This window comes from Halichoerus grypus, chromosome 7, assembly GCF_964656455.1.
Source record: "Halichoerus grypus chromosome 7, mHalGry1.hap1.1, whole genome shotgun sequence".
Classification (NCBI taxonomy): Eukaryota; Metazoa; Chordata; class Mammalia; order Carnivora; family Phocidae; genus Halichoerus; species Halichoerus grypus.
Window position 1 is genome coordinate 48,506,830 of NC_135718.1, and position 21,316 is coordinate 48,528,145.

The 21,316-nt window shown below is 48.8% G+C and overlaps 1 protein-coding gene across 1 annotated transcript in view; it reads left to right on the plus strand.

Annotated features, from left to right (window-relative positions):
• DLG5 (discs large MAGUK scaffold protein 5) overlaps positions 1-21,316 on the plus strand; it is a 221,029-nt gene that overhangs the window by 121,372 nt on the left and 78,341 nt on the right. The window lies entirely within an intron of this gene.

A 21,316-nucleotide genomic window follows, 5' to 3' on the forward strand; every position in this document is an offset into this window, starting at 1 on the left:
TTTATTCCTAAATATGAGACGGCTTTCCTCCCCTCTGCAGCAGGTAGCTGGAACTGGCCGACGTGAGAGGTTCTTTCCAGCGCTCATGATCCCCAAGGAGCCCCTGTTCCCTGCTGCATCAGCACCTCTGACTCCCTCCTAACCTCCCATGCGTCCATCTGTCCTTCCAGCCGTCCAGCATAGTGTGGATGGTGGTTGCAGCCAGGCAGCTGATTTGTGTAAGATTCAGATCCTGCCCGCAGGTACTTACATTCAGGGCTGCGAAGAGTGAAAGGGATTTGAAGGACGCTGGGATTTCCTGATGTTCTCAATCAGACCTGTCTGCAAGCGGGTGAGGCCCAGGTTGGGTCCCCAGGGTGTAGAAGGCCTTGCCTAGCATGGGGGCTGCATTGTGATACCAAGTAGAGCTCTCTGGAATTCCAGGGTGGCAGGAAGCCCGGGCTGGCCTCTTTAAATGCCCCGAGTCTGGGTCAGGGAAGAGTCCTCCTCCTCTGCTCTTACGGCCTGGAGGAGGCGGGGGCACGGTGTTGTGGAAAAGCCTCATGCTGCTGCAGTGACCTGGCCGACGGGGGCAGACTTGGGGTTGGTGCCTCCTTAGTCCTTTCTGGCTGCATAAAGTTCCATTGTGCACCTGCGGTCTTGGCCTCACCTGTGGCCACAGCAGTCACGGGGCTGCGTGGGACTGTGGAGGTGCGGGGGGCTGGTGCAGCTGGCTGGGGCCCAGGGCACATCCCTCTTGCCCACGTGCGCCCAGCCATTGGGCTGCCCACACCTCCCTGACAGCCCAGAGCCAGTGCTGACCCAAGAGGGGCAGTTGCTGCACGGACTTTGTCACCCACCTGGCAAATGGGGGTGGCAGCTACTTGTTTTAGGAACGGTTCTTTTCAAGAGGCCAGTGATGCCAAAACCTTAATGGTTTGCATGCGCGGCTTTGTGAGTGACCTTTTCTTCTTTGAAATTTTTCTGTATTTTCCAAATTTTCTATAGGGAACTTGATTTTCTTTTATAATTACAAGGAAAAAAACCCAGTCTCTTAAAAATGGAGGCCAGCTAAGTTGCTGAGATCACAAACTGTTTCTGGATGCTGCCAAACAGCACTGAGGGAATTCATGCTGGTCTCCAAGCCATGCCGGGACTGGGGCAAGGGGGAGGGGTGCACAGGCAGATCGGTCTCTGCCCCAAGTTGGCGTCTGTCTCATGCAGGCTCAGATCCTTCTGGAAAGGGAGAGGTGACTTTTGGTTCCAGCTGTGAGGCCTTGGACGGATCACACTGGTGGCCTCAGCACCTGGCCTTTGAGGACGGTGCAGACTAGATAATCTCTAAGGCCCCTTCCCACGCTGACATCTGGGATAGGGGTGGGGAATGGGACTTCAGCAGAACCCCAGATCTGGGGAGCCATTCCAGAGGCTAGAGGAGCCCCTGGACACCTCACGCTTAGGAGTGGAAGCCAAAGGGGCCCGGACTAGGAGCCAAGCACTGGCCCAGAGTCTCAGGCCTCTCCTTGGCTGGAACGAAGGAGCTGGTGCAAGAAGCCTGCACTGCTGCCCACCCTGGATGGACAGGGCAGAGGACCACTTGGGTCAGATACCCAGGACGGAGAGAAATGCAAGCAAGTGCAGGGCGGTCCCCCGAGCCAGCATATGCTCACAGGGAGCCTGCGGCTGGCTTTGGAATGATGACTCACAGGGCGCAGGGCTGTGAGGCTGGACCCCGGACAGCTGGGCCTTCGCCGCCCCCTCCCACTGCTGGTGTGCTGACTTGCAGGTTTCATCGACCTTACTTCATCTGTTCTTAACCATGTCGGTTCGTACCTTCCCGAGTATAGTCTCTGGCCTCTTGATGATTCCCCCTTAAGTTCTCTTTGCGATTGTATGAGTTTTTATATATATATTCAACTGTGAAATATCTCCTACATACAGAAGAGCATGTACAATGTAATCGTACAGTCTAAACAATAATAAAATGGGCAGTGTATTCGTCTTCAGGGAACAGAACACTACCAGTCCCTTAGAGGGCCTCTTATGCCCAACGTGGTCAGATTCTCTACCTTTTCCACCAAAGTGAGCACTGCGCTGATTTGTGGTTCAATAATCTCCTCACTTTCCTGTTTTGATCCCCAGTGGAGATGCCCTGAAACAATGTAGTGTCCAGTTTTGACCACACCTGGCGTCAAGCACAAACGGAGCTGTGTGGGGAGAGAACAGTATTGCCACTGTTAGGGGAAGTCGGCCGGAAAGAGTCATGCAATCTCTGGGTCTGGCTCTGGGTGAACCTCCACTTCCCTGGGGATTTACCAGCGCCCCTTCTGGGGAAGTCAGCGAACAAGGACGGGAACGGGTCCTGGAGGTATTGGGGCCTCCACACACCAGGTCCTCACTGTCTGCGGAAATGGTCGGAGGGCTTGGGCTGCTGTTGGTTGGCAGGCTGACCGCTGCCGTCCTCTGGACTCTGCCGGCGAGTCAAAGACGCATCTGTGGGGTGGCATGCTGGTCTGGAGGGCAGGACTCTTGGCAGCTCGCGTCAAGACAAGCCGAGTAGAAATGAGAATGTGCACCAGGATCACTGAATGTTCTGCTCTGAGCTAAGCCAATGAAGACAGAGGCACTGGTGCGAACAGCCCTTCACGTCTCCGTCTTGAGCCCCTGCCCCAAAGCAGACTCATTGTCCGTGAAGTCTAGTGACAGCCCTCGTGCTCACGCCTCTCCTCTGCTCTCCTGAGCATTTCCTGGGGATTTTCACCATTTCTTTCTTTGGCTCTCCTCTCTGTTGATGGGTCTCCTGCATCCTTTGCCGCTTGTGAGGGGAAAGGCTCAATCCTTGATGGGAATTCTTTCTCCCCGGGAGGGTGACTCTGTTTACCTTCTTCTGACACTGTCTTCTAGAAAAGTTCTGGATTAAGAAAAAAGCAGTCTGTATGCACCCCTTTCTACGGATTGGCACCCCTGGGTCGGGAGAGAGTGCCTCAGTGCCAAGAGCCCAGATAACAAGGCCTGAATCTGCACCGACAGCCGTTGTGGGGCTTCATCCCTCTTACTGGAGCTTTGGTTATCTGTGTGTCCGACATGCTGGCCTGGGTCCCTCCCTTTCTGATCTCCTGTCAGCATCATTTTGTCATTTCGCTGCTCTTTCATGAAGATTCCCTCAACTTCACCTTTCAGTCCCTTCTAGTGAGTGCTCATCTTTGCTATCACATTTTTAATTCCCAAGAACTCTTTATTTTCTGAATGTCCGTCTTCGTGTCACTCTGTATTTGTCTCATGGGTATGATGTTTTATCTGAACGTGGATTTTTTTCCCTTTGTCCTTTCTCATCAATCTAATTTCTCCGTTTTCCCCCTATTTGTCTTGGTCTCAGTCTTGCCCATCAGAGGATTGGACCTCTGGCATCTCAGATTCCCCAGAAGAGTCCTCTGGGCCCTGACTGGAGGGGTTGGCCTGGCAGCCATTGTGGGGGAAAGGCTGGTACTCTGCAGTCAGCATTCAATATGGCAGCACACAGCCACTTCTTCTGTTTTCAGTGTGGGACCAATCCTCTGGTATGTCCAGAAAGCTCTCTTAACACTCTCCAGGGAGAAAACCTCCCTGACTTCTGCCGAGTTGAGGGAAATGCAGGAGCCCCAGAGCTTGGTCTCTCTCTAGCCTTCCTGAATTCCTCATTTAAGCCATCCTCTCTACCCCGAGTTCTAGAAGGAACGATGCCTCAGTTCCTTGCATTCAAAGATTCCTTGCTTTCTCATGTTGTTTTAGGATTTGGCGTGCTCAGGTCAGCTACATAACTTGCCGCTGGTCTGTCTCCTTTTCATCTTCTAAAGTGAGTTTGTGGTGGCTGTTTCTCTGTTCTCCCCATGTTTCCGAATTTATGTCTTTTTAAAAGAAATCCTTTTCCTGTATTTACTTTGCCTTAATGAGGTTTTACTGGAGGAACTAAATTAAGTTTATGTATCATTCTGTTCTTTTTATCCCAGAAGTAAGGTTCACCTTTTCATGTCCCTTTACTCTCGTTTTTACTCTCACTGGGGCTTGGAAGGACCTAAAATGCATACTCATTCCTTCAGTGGCAGAGCCCTCTGCCAATTGGTGTGTCAGTCAGACCTCCATCAGAGAGGCAGGGCCAGTAGGAACCAGTATGATAGTGTGTAACTTCAGAAATCTGCTTCAAGCCGTGGGCTTCTGTGAGTGGGAGTACGGCTGACGCGCGTGAGGTCCACAGGGCTGGGAGTTCCGCCTGAAGGTCACAGAGCAGGTGGGGCTCCCCGGCATGGACTGACAGAGGGAAGAGTGGGCAGGTGGAACTCCACAGGAGAGCTGAAGCTGTATCTACATGTGCAGTTTCTTTCCCCTTTTTTTAGGGAGGTTTCACCTGTCCAGGCCTTTCCAGGCTTCTGCTTCTAAGGTCTTTCGACTAACAAATCAGGCTCCCCCACATTATCTAGGATACTCCCTTACTCTTAATGTCAACTGATTAGGGGCTTTCGTGCAAATGGAAAATACCTTCACAGCAACACCTAGTGTTTGAGTAACTGGGGACTGTGGCCTAGTCAAGTGGTCACATCAAAAAAAAAAAAACATCACTGGGGTATTTGCCAATTATTTACTTAACCAGTTCCCCACAAATGGGTGTTCAGATTAAGTTTGCTGTTGTTTATAGACTTTTTTTTTTGTAGACTTAATTTATCTTCTATGTGGAGTTTGTACTTCTCAGATAAGGACGCTGAGGCTTTAGGCAGTTACAGGAAATTCCCTAAGACCTTTTCTTATGCCATGTTACCTTTGGGATAAAAGCAGACTTGTGCTTATTTTGGAGTTGCTTTCTTTAGCTCCTCACAGATGCTACCCGCTCTGGGGACGTTAACCCTCTAAGGTACTTTACACCCGCCTGAGTCCGTGGAAAACAGGTTCTGAGAACTAAGTGACTGTGAGGATAAAAAGGGGGACTGGCAGGACCCCTGGGGCCCACCTGCAGATAGGAGGGCTCTGCAGCGCATGGTGGCACGTGGCTGGCATCTGGCGCACATCCAAGAATATATAATGATAAAAACAGAATCAGAAGGTCTTCTGAGTTTAGCAACAATGCATGCTAGTGTTAGTTCTCTATGGAAATACAAAGAATAACTCTAAAATTGCACGATATTTTGCTGGGAATGTCTGTCTCTTTTTTGACAAACAGCTTATTTTTTAAGATTATCTGCTAATACTTAGAATGAAGGTAATGTATGCTTCACTTTGGCCTTTGACAAGTTGACATTTCTCGAAGTGCAGAAACTTGTTTTTACATTTTCGTGTTTGAAATATATTATTTTTGATAACATTTTATAATTTCTAAATAAGTCCCTTTCTAAGAAATCCGTGTATTTTTTTAAATTACATTTTTAATGGCATTCTAAATAATCTGTTTGTACATGTTACAGGGTCTAGACTCAACCAGTGATTCTCCAGGAGGGTGCTGCTTGAGGTCATCTTCATTTGCGGGGAATACAATTGTTTATTTAAAACTAAAAATCTGAAGAGTTGAATCTGAAAGGTGTGTGTCCACATAGAGATCACTGAAGATCAGAAAGCAGGTTCCTTATTTCAGGTCACAGCCCAGATAATTTGCCTTTAAGAACGCAGGGAAGGAGCCAATCAAAATGCCTACAAATGCAAAAGAACATGGAGGGAAGCCCATCAGAAGAACTTCTCTGGGTCTTTTGCGGGCTGCTCACTTGTTTCCCCAATAGTCCAAGGAGGAGGGCCTAGGTGTGGGGGGACAGGAATGTGTTGGCCTCCCTGCCGAAGCGGTGCTTCATCCTGTGACAGCAGGCTTGATTTCCCCTGCTGTGTCATAGATTCTGTGATGCTCTTGATGATAGTGGTATTCACAGGGGGTCAGGGGTTACTGCTTACCATCCAGCTACTCAGCCAGCAAAAGTGGGTGCAGCAGCCCCTCTGCCCAGGAGGTTAGCTCAGGAGGACAGACGACTGTGATCAAAGTGGTGTCCATATGCACGTGTGTCCCGGGTACACTTGGCGCAGTAGGATCTGCGGATACTTGCCAGTGCCAATCACGTTCAAAGAAGTCGAAGGCCTTTGTGATGTCTGCCTGTAAGCAGGAACTGACTGAGTTGTTGATCTGGTCATTTTTTTTTTTTTTTTTTAATTTATTTATTTGACAGAGAGAGAGATAGTGAGAGAGGGAACACAAGCCGGGGGAGTGGGAGAGGGAGAAGCAGGCTTCCCGCGGAGCAGGGAGCCTGATGCGGGCCTCGATCCCAGGACCCCGGGATCATGACCTGAGCCGAAGGCAGATGCTTAACAACTGAGCCACCCAGGCGCCCTTGATCTGGTCATTTACAGCTCTGCTCCAAATCCCGATTGGGTCAGTGTGCGGCCCTGGCTTGGATCCTTGTGTTGGCTGTCCTCACGAGGTCATTCAGGTCCTCAGGGAAGGAGTTAGCCGAGCAAGTCAGGACATATCTGAACGTGCCCAGACCACAGCAGCCGGCACTGTCGGGGGAACCAAGACCAGCGTTGGGAGTGCAGCCCCCGAGGGGCAGGGGACATCCAGGCATTCCTGCTGCAGTACAAGAGGTTAAGAAGGCCCATAAATAGGCTCCATCAGGTGCCCCGCGAGGGTTAAACTCTCACCGGAAAGGTTTTCTGATGTCCCCACTGCAGCCAGTTGGTGATAAAGCACACACCATCACGTGCTGGGTTCAAAGCCCTTGACACCAGGAACTTTCCTAGAAAGGGCACCAGTCACAGTGCTCAGGCTCGTTACTACATTAGCTGACAGGATCATCAAATATGTGGGCTCCGACGGTGAAGACATCCTCCAGGGTACACTCAGTGCCCTCAAGCTTGGTCACATAGGTATGACAACCAGTCTATGGGGGGGAAATGCAGGGATGAAAAGCCAAGAACAGTGGGGGATATGCATGTCCCCTTGTTGTAAGCCGGCCCATCTGTGGGAAGTGTGGGCAGAGAAGGCTTCTTGGACTCCTGGCTGTGGTTTCGCCACTGCAGGCCTCAGATGACCCCCTAGGACACGTGGAAGTCTGTGGCAGGAAACAACCCATCAGTGATGAGGTGGGTGTGGGCCAATAAAAGATTCCAGGATTTCAGCTGGTGGGACGGAAAGTGCCTCCTTGGTTTAGAAGACCTCTCTCTGGAAGGATTTGGTGATCAGAGCTTCCTGGAGGTTTTTGTTTGTTTTTTTTGGGGGGGAGTTGTTTTTTGTTTTGTTTTTGCTTCAAAAGTAGAAAAGATCTAAAAATGTATATTTCTGTACATGAGAGGTCTCATCTCAGGGTCATTCCACTCCTCACCCCAGAAAGAGGACATATTTTCATCAGTTTGGGGCTTCTGGATGCAGTGAAGCCCCCCCTTCACCCAGGAGGAGCACACACAGAGTACTCTGTATCCTACTTCTCCCCACATAACCCAAAGTACTGGTGTGGCCTGTCGCTCTCTACTGCACACACCACTGTGGCAGCAAACGGGCTGTCCCACTGAGGACCGGAAATGCAGGGCGCCATCGGGCACGTAGCCTCGAGGCAGGAAAATGGAAGCCGATGGGAAGTGGGCACAGGGTTCACGGAACCTGTTTGCCTGACAGAGGAGGCACTGCTAAAATGCCACACAGCCCCTGGGGAAAGGCCAGAGATGGCGATAGATGTTTGGGGTGAGGGGAAGTGTGTAAAGGGGGCAGCCCTGAGGCTGTGTTAGCTGCCACCATTTCCTGTTTTCCTTATGCAGTTGAGAACAGGGAATGTGGCTTAAAAAGAAAGAAAAAGGTTTAAAGATGTTTTGTGTCAAGCCAGACTGGAGGCTCTGCTTTGGGCCCACACTTCCGGGTGGGGGTGCTAGGAGAAGGCTCAGCCCCTGCTTTAGGGTTTCTGGGTAGCAATTTCTGTGCATGTAATAGCCCTGGGTACCCCGGGGTCCTAGGGGGTGGAGGTTTTCTGCTAGAATTCAGCGAGTAAGAGTGCCCGCCTTGCCTCACCCCCTCGATCCTTGTAGAATATCCTGTGCCTAATGTGTCGGCTTGGACCTTGAGACATGAAGGGAGGAACTTAGAGAAAGGGACACCAAGTGTTGTTCTTGGGTCCCGGGAAGTGGGGGAGTGTGTGATGCTGTCCAGGGAGGAAAATGGTGGTGCGCTTTCCACTGGGCATGAGGGGAGGTTGGTGGCCCTCTAGCAAGGCCACCATGCTGCAGGGGTGGCGGTGCTGTTTTTAGGATGTGCTGCGGATCATGACCGAACCTGAAAGAAGAAAGGGCGGGTCATGTGCTGTGTGCGCCCCCACGGGAACGGGCCCTCATACTGCAGAACACCTACTCTGTGCCACATATTCTACTAGCTGACTTTCCTAGGCTCTGGACTTGACATTTTTTTCAGGGTTAAAATTCTTTCCTTTTTTTTTTTTTAATGGTCAGTATTTGATTGTAGCATCCTTTTATTCAAATTAAAATTAAATTCATTTTTAGGAGGCCAATTTAATTAACCACATGTCTAATGAAAAGAGGGTGACACCCTGTCATTTTAAAATAACAGGATGTTATTTTGCTTTATTGAACCAGACATGCAAAACTTAAAATTGCATACTTGGAAGCATTTAGCTTAATTTTTCTTAGTTTAAAATATTAAAATAAACTCTGGGTGAAAAATTAAACCATCTTTTTCTTGCAAATATTAACGTAGGCACATGGCAAAAAAACGCAAATGGTATCTAGCAGGGCATGAATTGAAAAGTTCGATTCCATCGTCTTTGACATTGGGAGAGGTCTGGCTGTTATCAGGTTCACTGTGATCACACTTAGCATCAGTAACAACTGTGGGAATAAATAAGGGCCACTCAGCTGAGAACAAGCAAGGGCTACTCCCAGCTAGCCATAGGAAGGGAGTCAGCCCCCATCACTTGCCTTTGGCAGAGATGCTAATGCAGGCAGGGGCTCGGGAAAGCTGTGCAGTGGGAAGAGGAAAGGCTTCAGGTGTGCGCTGATCAGTCTGTTGGCCCCGGGAAGCTGGAGGCAGGCTAATCAGCAGTGGGGCATCCTGCGTGATTGGTTAGGGGTACATATTTGGCTTCTCTAGTTGTTTTTACTAAGCTAGACGCTGGGGCAAAAATTACGAACGCTGACAGGTATTGATCAAATCTTGGCCATTTGGGGCCAACTGTTATAGGGGTTGTTTGGCTTCCTGGGCTGGTGGCTACAGATTGTGGCTCCAAGTCCTTTTTTTATAAATGGCCTGGCTGTTGTCCATGGGTGTATTCAGTCTCATAATGAAATCACCAGCTATTCTGATGAGATGCTGTGTGACGTGAGGACATAGCATCATCACCTGTGAGGCATTCGTGCCCAAAATGTTTCACCTGGATCTCATCAAGCCATTACATCCAGCTCCTGGTTTATAGGAAGTTTAGGGAATAAAGAAACAATCAGGCAAAGCGATAAGGAGGAGGATTCTACAGGGCAATCACCTGGTCTCTTCAATGGCTAGGTATAAAAACATGTGTGTGGTGGGGGGCAGTAGATGGATGGACAGGACCGATTTAAATGCAAAGTATCTTGACAGACATATAACCAACTACAAGGAAAAAAGTTGAATGAGGTCTGAATATGGATTCATAATGAAATTAGGGAACGGGTTGAGATGTGAGGGTGCTGCGGAACGATGTCGTGGCAAGAGTCTCAACTCTTCAGAGGCACAGGCGTCTAGTGTACTTTCCTTTGAAGGGGTGCAGCGAAATCAAGGTGATGCAGCACGGCCAAAGGGTGTAGTTTTAGACCTGGGTGAGTCGTCAGTTTTCATCACAGAAAATCGGACTTCTCTGTTTGGACTTCTTACACTAATGCTTAGAAAAGAGTATTTTGATCCACTCTCAGTTCTTCTTCATCTAAATAACCACTATCACAATTTATGCCGATACAAGCAGAAAACAGACTTGTAAATTCTCCCTTACGTTTTCACCTAAATAAAATCATAACCTAGCTGCTTGATTTTTCCCCACCAATGCCATGGAGACTCTTCCATATCAAAACATGTGGATCTGCCCCATTCTTTTTATGACTGCATGCAGAGTATTTATTGGATGAATGAATCATCATTTATTTAATATAGATTCTTTTTTTACAGTAGTTTTTCTGCTGTTAAAAGCGGTATCTAATTCTACTCTTAAAGAGCAAAGGAGGCATGAAAGGAAACAGACTTGCTTGTCCGAAGACACATAGCCAAGTGAGAGAGAGAACCAGCCTTTGAAGCCGAGTTCATGTTTCTAGAGCCCTGCACACAGCTTATAAAACCAGTGCTGCTTCTAGCATCCTCCTTCTGGGACTGATTGGTCTTTGGCCTCTCAGAGACTGATCTGTCACATGGTATATAATTTTGGGACATATGCTCAAGAGTCAAAATACCTCAACTGATTTGTATCTAACAATGGACGGGCCACTTGCAACACCTGTCTTTGATTTTTAGTATCCTTTTTATAAGTGGGGCTGCTACTTCCTCACAACCCATAAGATAACGTCTTCGAAGAATGAGGAGCAAGCAGGCACCACTGCATGGACAGCCACACACCTCTGTCACTGCCATCAGTAGGAAATGTTTCCCACGCAGTGCACTACTACTTCAAGTTTCCTGTGAGCGTGTCTGCTGGAGTCATCTGTCCGTACCCTAGCTGCAAGGGAGCCCAAGAAAGCAAATGTGGGTTTTTAGCTTGGGGAGGCAGGACCCCCTAATGTGAGGGATTTCCCAAATGGAGGGAGGCTATTCAAAAGGTGCTGGGCAGCTTCAAGCAACAAATGTACACCATGAATCCAAATATCTGAAGATAAATGTGGTGCATTCGTAACATGTAATATCGTGCCACCATTTCATAAGCCTATTTTGAAGAACATTTAATGGCATGGAAAAATGCTCAAGATAAGGTCTATGAAAAAATATGCAAAACCATATACATCGAGGATGGTCTCATTATTTTTAAAAGGATGGGAGGGCAAAAGCCTTGTGAAATGGGTGCCTGTTGGGGTCCTCTGAGGAGCAGGTGCCAACATGGGATTAGACCTACAAGAGGTTTATTGGGGGAAACGCCTGTGAAGGATAAATGTGGAGGGAGTTGGGTGTGCAGGGAAGCCTTCAGCTGGAGGCAGGTAGAGCTGACATCTTTGAAGGGAGAGAGGGAAGGAAGGACAGAGGAAGAGCCTCAAACTGCAGTGCAATTCTGAGAAAATCTCACCCGGGCCAAGGGCCGTGAGCAAAAGCTGCATTTGGAAGGTGCTAGAAGAGCCTTGCGTTTATTTGGCACAACTACCTCTGCTGTGCTCAGTCACTAGCAGGGCCCAGCCCAGGGGAAGCGTAGACTCAGGGCTCGTGGGGGGCAGGCGCTGAGAGCACTCGGTCTGGGGGGAACTCTGCCCCTAGAGGGTTCTCTTGAAGGAGACTGGGTGATGCGTCTTCACTGGTGAAATGAGGGGTGGCTTTTGAGCTGGTTTTTTGCACCCAAGTGTAGGCAAATGATGGTTATGAAAACTGCCCCAGTGGCTTGTTCGCTGCTCCGTAGAATCCCTCATTACTGGGAAATGCCATGCAGGCACACAGCGTACATCGAGTACAAATATACAGCCCACACGTCCCCATGGAACCAAGGTTCGGGTGGAGAGCCCCGCACTGCCCCCGAGGAGGGAGCCTCTAGCCCCGCTCTAGAGCAGTGGCTTCTCGGCTCCCCATCACAGCTTTACCGCCCAAGTGGACTCTCCTCCTCCATTTGCCACTTGTTAAAATTCAGTCTGTAACTGGGTTTCCCTGAAAATCTGCCTTAAAAGAGGATGAGGAGGTTGCCAGGAACACTAGGGCTATTTTCTTTGCTACCGTCCTACAGTTTTGAGCTCCAAGTTTTGGTGCTTTAGAGAAGTGAGGGTCAGTCATTTGGAAAACCAGCCCATTTATGTGGAGAACTTCATTTTTATGACTCTGATTGTAATGAACTCAGATTTTAAACCCTCATACCTGCCGAGGGTTTCGTCTTCTATTGGGCATTTTTCCACAGTCCCTAAATTTAGGTTCTATGGGTTACAAAGAGCCATAGGTAAGTCAGGGACCCTTTAGAAGAAGCCAGATCCTAAACTGTCGGTAAGGAAAATTGGAGACCATCTGGTCCCAGCCTTGTCAGTTAGGAATAAGGACACTGAGACTTGCCCAAGCTCTCAGAGCCCTTCAGGCACTTCTGCTGTTTCGGAGGCATGGACTCCCTGCCTCCCCGACATCAGTGTAACTGCAGCGTTAGGGGTGTCAGCCTGTGGGCCTCTGGAGGCCAGGGGCCGCCTCCCATCCCTTGTCAACACTTCTACCCCAGGACAGAAAGAAGTGTGAGAGAGGTGGGATCCTTGGTAAGGGTGGGTGAGTCTCTCTGGTCTCCAGGTGTCAAATGAGAGATTCTCAACTAGTTGTACAGCTCAACCATGGGCAACCGGAGGGGTGAGGAGCTATGGTGTCCTGAGAAAGCTGGAATAGTAACAGTAGTGGTAACAGCTTTATGGTCCTTACTATGTGCCATCCTTCCTTAAGTGCCTCGTGTATATTAACTTGCAACACTATTGGGTGGGTACTATTATTCCCATTTACAGATGGGGAAACTGAGGCACAGGGAAGTTGAGAAACTTGCTGAAGGTCATACAGCTAATCAGAGTCTGTGCTCTTAACGCCTGTCCTAGAATGTCTGCCAGGCAATTGAGAAGGCGTCCGTCCCCATCCCAGACTTGGGTGACTGGGCCAGGCCTGGGAGGAGGACCCATGTCTGCAGAAGACAGTGGATGCACTGATCCAACAAAGCACATGGTGTTGCTCAGGGAAAGGGGAGCCAGAGGGAAGGGGAACCCACACAGGATGTGGAGCCTGTCCTCCAACTCAGCAGCCCTGGGGAGCCCCATGGGCTCTGAAGTTATGCTTAGCTGTAGGACATCCTTAGGGCAGGACAGCTGCCTTTCTAGCCTCCTTATGCCCTACCCAGAGGGCACGTGAGCCCTTGGGGCGGTGTCTGTGCTAGCTGGTTTATGTGATGGCTGGAGGCTTGAGACAGCCAGCTTTGCCAATGTCCACTTCAACGTAGAAGCAGGACCAGGGACAGGTGTGGGACCGTTGACTACACCATGACGCTATGGACTCGTAATTGTGGCCCCATCTGCAGACAGAGGGAGGCATCTGGTCAGTTAAGACAAGGACTTAAAATGTCATCTCACAGGAGGTTCCTCAGTTGTGGGAACTCACCAAACATTGCCCTCCATTCCCTCCATTCCCCATGCCCTAGAGGCAGGATTGGGAGGCCATCTATTTCCAGAGTGGCCACTGTTGACTGGAAGAGATTCCTTTTAAGGAATCACTTTCAAGACAATGTTTTTAGACTTTAACTAGAAGGGACCTGCTAGAAATAAAAAAGACCTATAGGTGTTGCTCGGTGGACTAAGAAGTATTTTTCAAATGTTTTCTCAACCAAGCTGCAATTTTCAAGCATCCTGCTCCTTCTGTGTGTAGGCAGGAACCTGAGTCAGGATCTTTGCTTGGGGAAGAATCTCCTGAGAAGCCCCCCTGAGCTGTGTGAGTTCAATGGACAGCCTTGCCTCGTGGGGATAAAAGTTCTCCAACAAAACTCCCAGCTCCCAGGGACAGGTGGTTCAGTGTGTACGCCTCTGGAGAGGCAGTTCCCTTGGAACAGTGCTCAGCCTTAGAGTGTGCAGTGGAGGGCCGCTGCAAAGAAACAACCAGGGAGGCATTGTCATGGTGAGGAATCTGGTTGGCCCTGGGGGACAATCCTGAGGATGGGACAAAGCAGCTGAGCGTCTGCAGAATCACAGCACCAGCTTGCGACATCAGTGGGGGATCTGAACCATCAAGAACACCATCCTATTCGTGGGCAAGAGTGTGTCTCACTGTCGGGGGTCAGTGGCCAGAAGAAGGAAAGCCCACTCCCTCCCCGTCTTGGCCTGGACTAGGATGGGTTGAGCTGGGGTCATAGGGAAAGTTGCTGCATAGGGGCAGCAGAAGCAATGGCAGCAAAATACTATGGCGGGTTCCTGAGGCTTGCCCCACGGGGCCAGGGAAACAGGCAGCATTAGGAGTCCCTGGGACAGATCCTGGGCTGGCCTATTCATCTAGAAGGCAGAAAGTCAGGAGGAAGTCTACATGAAAATGCTACACAACGTGCTGTCCTTGACCCCTGGAGCAGGCCACGTGCTTGCACAGAGGTAAGATGCAGGCAGTCAGATTCCCTGAGCCCCTGCGCCACCCTTTGAAGGCGTTGCATGCTTCAGCCCTACGGCAGACCCCGAGGATGAATCCAAAGACGTTTAAGGGGGATGTGATGCCTGGCTTCAAATATCTGAAGGACTATCAGAACCAGGCCCAAGGACAGACGTTCCCGGAGGGAGGTTGCGGCTTAGTCTGGGGAAGAACTTTCTGGCCGCTGCATCTGTTTCATGGTGTGATGAGGCACTGAGACGCTGGGCAGGGTGAGGAGTGGCTTGTGGACTGTGTGGGCACAGGTCCCCGATCCTGCCTCCCTCACCCCAGTCCCATTCCTGGATGGGATTTCAGGTCGCAGCTCCCTGCTTACACACACAAGTAGTACGGGGAAATCCCAAAGGATCCCGGACCCCTCGCCAGATGTTCCTGCATGGCGCTTTTCAGGTGGGCAGCCCCTCAGCCTGCACGTGGAGCTCGTCCACCTGCCGTCTGAGCTACTCAGTCCCCAGGCAGGACTGCTTCCATCAGAGAGAACTCAGGAGGAGGCCGAGTTCATGTTCTCTCCACACTGACTCTTGGCAATATATGTTTGGGTCCCTGAAGATGAGCCGTCTTGGGAGGAGGTTGAGAACACAGCCTAGGAGGGCCGATTCACATCTACTTGTTCAAAATGACGACTAAAACGACTTCTTCACGAAGTCTCAGTGACACTCCTCGGAACTAGAAGACACAGCAGCACAAGGCGCTGTCGGTGCCATCCCACCCAAGGCTGCCTTCTTGAGAGACTCAGCATGACAACCGCTGTCCTAGCTTCCTTAGAAAGCCTGACTAAACTGCTTGTAGGTAGGTAGTGGGAATTGTAACCTGGCTTAGGGCATGTGGATTGAGGAAGCCACCTGAGTTTTCTTCCTTGTGCAAAGGGTTAAGGTATTTTCTGAGTACAGAAATCTCTTCAGAGTGCCAGAGATTTTTCTTTTTTTCAAGCCAAGGGAGTCAGCATTAAAAGCATACTGCCTCCGAATCCTTGTGACCTTGGCCAGAGCCACCCAAGTTCTTTGAGTCTCAGTTTTCCCAGCTGTAGAGATAGGATTTGGGGAAAGGGATCATGGAAGATCCCCCTAGGAGAGCAGTCAGCCTCCTGAGGAGTCCTTGGCCATGTGGCATTTGGAGAGGAGTCCATGGCCAAGCTGATGCAGATTGTCTATCTTTTTGGGTAGGGCAGCTGGCTCTTGATGAGATGGTAGTGGTGCCTCTTGGCCTGGACTAGGATGGGTTGAGCTGGGGTCATAGGGAAGGTTGCTCAGAGGTTGACTGGGTCTCAGAGTGTCGTCTGACCAAGCAGAAGAGGGTCTGCCTGGGACTGCTCTACTCTGACTGGGGCTGGGCCTTCCTCCCAAGGCCTTTCTGCACTAAGGGCAGGCCTTCCCACCCCACTGGCTCATTTTCTCCTGAGGGTGGGCTGAATGAGAGTCTGATTATGATGCCTATACTTTACGACTTAAGACAAAGTTTTGTAAAAATAAAACACTGATCAGCAAAAAATTAGTTCTGACCCATGATACGTTTTGAGTCAAACATATTCCTTTGAACTCATAGCTTCAATTTTTCATTCTTTTCAACATTGGATTTTTAAATCTCAGAGATAATATTTGCTTATTGTGGGCATTCAGATAACACAGAGGAATATAATGTGAAGAAGGAAAGCCCCCCGCTTTGTTCCCAGAGGCTTTCGGCACGTCCCTTTCCCCGTGTGGTTGCTGCAAGCATTTGGCAGGCACCCGCCCAGGTCTTTCTTAATGCGTCTACATGCATGTAATTTCCTTACGCATACGTGGGGGGTCATACTGTATGTATTGTGTTACTTGCTCTTTAAAAAGAACAACAACTAAGTTTATGCGAACTCACTGCCGTAAGAGAAAACACTTGGATGATCTTAGCAGTGTCCCAGGAAGGGAAAGTAGGAAGTTGGGTAATTGTGAAGTTTTGGATCTAGGCTCAGGCGTTTTAAGGCAGACAGGAAACTGATTGAGATTGGCAAAAGTTTTATGATATAGTTTAGGATTGGTAACAGCGAGGAGAGAGTCTTTAAGTGATTCTTTTTTTTAAAAAGATTTATTTATTTATTTTGGAGGGAGACGAGTGTGAGAGAGTGGGGGGAGAGGCCAAGGGAGACGGAAAGAGAGAATCTTAAGCACACTGTACGCCCAGCACAGAGCCCGATATGGGGCTCGATCCCAGGACTCTGAGGTCATGACCTGAGCCGAAATTAAGAGTCGCACGCCTAACCTACTGAGCCACCCAGGTGCCCCTGAATGGTGCACAGTTCAAAGTTGTAATAAAAACTGACTTCCTTGATTGTTTTTTTTTTTTTTTACTTACTATACTGACCTTTCAAATTAGTAAAAAACTACAACAAAACCCCCTTTTGTTGTTGTGAAGGGTTCAAACAATAAAAAGACCTCTGATAAAAAATGATATATGCCTCTGGTATAGAAAAAAGAAGAAACTGTTATTTAATGGATTATTTTTTTGGTGACATTCGCATTCCATGTCCTAAACCACTGTCTGGTGTTTTTACCATACCTTTTGAACTGCCCTCTCTGCTATCTCCTTATACTAAATGTTCCAGTCCAGAGCACAGCCTCTAGCTCACACCTCTGGTGGCCTGGAGCTGGGAGTATGCTCTCTCTGCTTGGAGGGCTTCCCCTGTATGCTATTCTGAGAACACCTCACCCTTTCTTATCTCTGTGATAGGTTCAGGTCTGTTTGAACTTTGCTATACCATTATTATGGTAATTTTTTAAAGCTTAGGATCTCTATATCATAGTTGAAAATATTTAGCAACAATACCTCATTTGTATAGGGATTCTTTTACCTAGCAACCTCAGGTATCTGAAATGGTAAAAAACAAAACAAAACAAAACAAAACAAAAAGTGGTGTGGCAATGTATTACAGCAATGAAAATAGATGCTCCAGAACCCAGGCACTGATGCTGAAGACACTGCATGAAAAAAACCAAACCCTTCCAGGCACTTGGGGCATATTTTGGTTCTTAGTATAGATACATTTTATTATCAGTGTTTTTCAACTGCCAGTATATTAGAGTCCAGTTTGGAGAGGATTGTTTGGGGCAGATATACTAAGCCTGACACGAAGACATTAGCCAAAAAAATCACTAAAGAAGAAAGAGCAGTCCCGGTGACCTGGCCTAGCATAACCTATGGCGGCTCCTGTCACTTCTCCAAGCAAGGCTGCCTTACTAACCTCTAGGGTGAGGATGTGCTGGTGGGGAGATCAGGATGGGGCAGCAGCATTCTGGAGCTTTGTTGGTCAGTGAGCATGCTTGGCTGATGCTGTTTGCTCTAACGGTGAATTAGTGATAATTAAGGGCCTACCATGTGCCAGATCCTTTATGTGTATTAGTTGTATCCTCACAATGACCTAGAAAAATTCTTACTCTCATTTAATAAATGAGGAAGCCCAGGATGGAAATAGAAATAATTTGGCCCTAGATCTCCTAACTAGAAAGTGCTAAAGCTGGGATTGGAAGCTATGGGGCTCACCTTCTTTACTGACAGACAGGTGTGGTCACCAGCACTGTCATTTGCAACAAGAAGAAACCGCAAAGGTGCCTCTTCCTTAAACAGGGAGTGGGGGTTTGTGGTAGGCCCACTTGTGTATGGTAGGTTCTCATTTAGGACCAAGCACCAGAGACAGAGGCCTAACGTTTGCAGACTGCATAGCCCAGCCCAGCGCAGGCAGCTGTGGGGAGATACGGGAAGAACGTGGTCTTAATCTCAGGAGCTTTTAGTTCAGCTGCGGAAACAAGAGACTCAAACAAAATAACAAGGAGGAACTGAATCCTTGATTATTTATTTGATACTCATTTTGTTTGGTTTGTTTCCTGACGTTTGTCCTGTCTCCACACCTGAGTGGGCCATCTGGGCACCAGGCTCCAGGAGGTCAGACAAAGGCAAGCTCCTTTTGCCAGGCAGAGACAGGTGGTGCGGGGGAGCTCAGGTAGGCTTCCCAGCAAAAGTGTGTTTGAAGTAGGCCTTGACTTATGGGAAGGGCTCAGGTAAGAGCACAGGAAGTGAGAGGCGGTCCCTGGTGACTATCAGAAGCTGGGTTCCCTCTGTTCAGTGTCTGAGATAGCCTGTCTTCATGATGGGCTGGGTGGACCCAGCTGTTAGCTACCCCCTAAGTCTCCATCGCATCTTAAATGAAGAGATCCAACTCAATCCCAGTGGATGATGGAGATTTGATTAGAGACGTCCATCCTTCTTAGGTCCCACCCTCACTGGTTCCTAATGGACCTTTCTTTCAGGTGCCATTCATTGCTTTTATTCATTGAACAGCTTGCTCGTGCCGGGCACAGGGGAACAAAGGTGAATAAGACATGGTCCCTGTCCCCAGGAGCTCACAGTCTTGTGGGGAGACAGGCGTGCCAGCCGGTCATGCATCAGTGCCTGGGCGCCATGGTAGAGCTCTGTCGAGACAGCTCCCTGCCCTCTTGCCTTCTCCATGGGATGAGAGTTTTTCTGTGTGGCGCCACTCCCTGGGTTTAGCATGCTTTGTCCCTTTCCTCTGCTGAGCGTGGAGGATCGTTCCAATTCTGGGATTTTCCTGCTGTCCTGTTTATGCTGGCCATGGGACAAGGACCCAAGGGCTAGGGTAGCTTGTCTAGTCAGGATCCCTCAGTGCATCTGGGCAGAGGGTCTATCACAAGCAGGAGATGGGGGTGAGGAACTCCTGGAACAAAGGGCCAGAGTGGCTGGGAGCAAGTGTTGGAGCCCATCTCTGCAGAGAAAGCCCTTCCTTGCCAGCACCATTTGAGGTGTGGGTACTGAGGAGAGCGCAAAAGGTGGGGTAAGATGGTGGATTGCTTGGTTGGGGAAAGGGAGTCCTTGTGGATTGGGTAAGTTTTGGTCAAAATACAGTCAGCCATACTTAACATGAATCACCTTTAAAAATATATTTAATATAACATATTTAAAATAACATCTTCCTTTTAAGATAAGAACTCAAGAGGCTAAGACCCCAGGACCCATGCTTAACCCCAACAGACATTCTTTACAGAAGGTGGAGGTCAAATTCCTCACTCAAAAATGTGCCTCTGCATGTCAGCAGAGATGGACTGTAGGGTTTGGAACATGGCCACATATGTAGGCCTGGTACAAAGCAGAAGCAGAGTTTAGATGCCAGCATCTGGTAGTGAGTCTCAGGTTTTTTTGGTTAGCAAAGAGTATTCTAAGGAAAAAGAACTGGATTGGCGGTAAAGAAATATTTTCTAATAGAAATGTTTGAAAATGGGGTAGGATTTTTTGAGAGGTCCTGAGCTTGTTATCCTGATAGAGATTTAGATGGGAGTTCAAACACTGGATGGGAAGAGTAGGGGAGTGAGTAAGTTTCTTTGAGTTTCCCCAACCAATCTTAGGTTTAAAATTGAAATACTACATACAGTCTCGAGAGGATACTAGTTTTACCACTAACAGAAAGGATTCCTTTTTCAGGATTATGCACTGGAAGCACATTCATCACCCTCTGTTGAGGTAATAAAGACTTCTCTACCTGACACACAGGGTTCTCATTCTAGGAGTTACCTCCTAAAATAACAAACCAGGAATATTTGTTCATTTTGTAAAGTATTCTCCTTATCAAATAATATTTATGAATAAAAAGTGCTGTGCTTGCTGTTCTACAGAAAGGAAAATCTGCTTTCTAGAAGCTTGTGTTCTAAAATTCTTTTGAAGATGGAAAAATGTTTCATTTTTTTCAAATTCAAATGTATACCAGAAAGCTAGTTTTGGACTCAGGCATCTGAAGGATAGAGCCTGTGCTGGGAGCTGTGGGTGGAATGTTCAGAGCCTCCCCATCTCAGGTCCCTCTTCTCCTCCCATTTGCCTGCCTGGAACATGGGCTTTCCTGGCTGGGATTTGCAGGTTGTTCTGGGCTGGGGGAGTGGGCACCACTCATAACCTCTGGACTGACCCTGCTATGTGGCCTGCGTAATGCATCATCCAGTTGACTTTTCGATGAAGGGCTGACAGTGTGCCAGATTCTTTTCTGAGTGCTCAGGATGCCAGGGCCCTGCCTTTAAGATCCTGACAGCTATCTGGTGCTGGTGACGCTGGGAGGGCCCGTCACCTTCACCCACAGAATTTTGGTGGGCGCTCAGCCGCCCTATAGTGTTTTTCTCTTGAGGTTGTAGAAGAGTAACCAAAGGTAAATCTTCAGTTTGGGCTATCCAATCAGGAGATCAGGAGGAATGTAGAAAAACAACCAGATGCATAACTGAATGCATCTGCTTTTCTCCTTTAGGTCTGAGACACTGCATCAGGAGCTAAATATGGCCTCAGCCCAGACCCAGGTCCTGGAGCAGGATGTGGAGTCACTGACATGTGTGTACAAGGACCTGGGTGGGAACCCATCTGGGCAAGGCCCATCAAAGAGAAGGAGAATCGTAAAGGAAAGGGGATTGTTTTTTTGTGAACAGAGTCCAGACATCCCCAGCAGTGCACCTAGGTCCTAAAGAGTGAGCAAAATAAGCTTTAGCCAAGCAAAGGGATTGTCTGAGTACCATCATGAACAGCAACAGTCTGTTAGACTGAGATCCATGGAGGGCAGGAGACTTTAAGATGGGTCTATGGGGTGTCTTGGGGCTGGGAAGTCTTTTCGCTTTCGTTTGCTTCTTACGAAGTCACTTGAGACACTCAACTTCCGTGTGAGGGGAGTCTAGTCACCAGGCTCTCTGCTGGAGTGGGTGGAGCTAGGAATACAAAGATGAATAAGGCATAGTCTCTGCCCTAACTCCTTGGGTGAGGCAGACATTACAAAACACGTAGAAATCACTACACTAGAGGCATGAACAAAGCCCTGTGGATGAGAAACTTCCAGGGAAAGTCTAGCAAAGCTTCACAGAAGAAGTGACATTTGAGCTAAAGCTTGAGGAGTCAAATTTGGCCATGTGGGGAGGTGGGTATGGGCCACAGGGGCAGCTAGATGAGAGATCTAGTAGCATAGAGGAGTGGGGTGTGTTTTAGACTTGGGCCCACAGAGCTGGGACCAAGGGCCCAGGAGAGAGGGGTGGAAGATGAAGC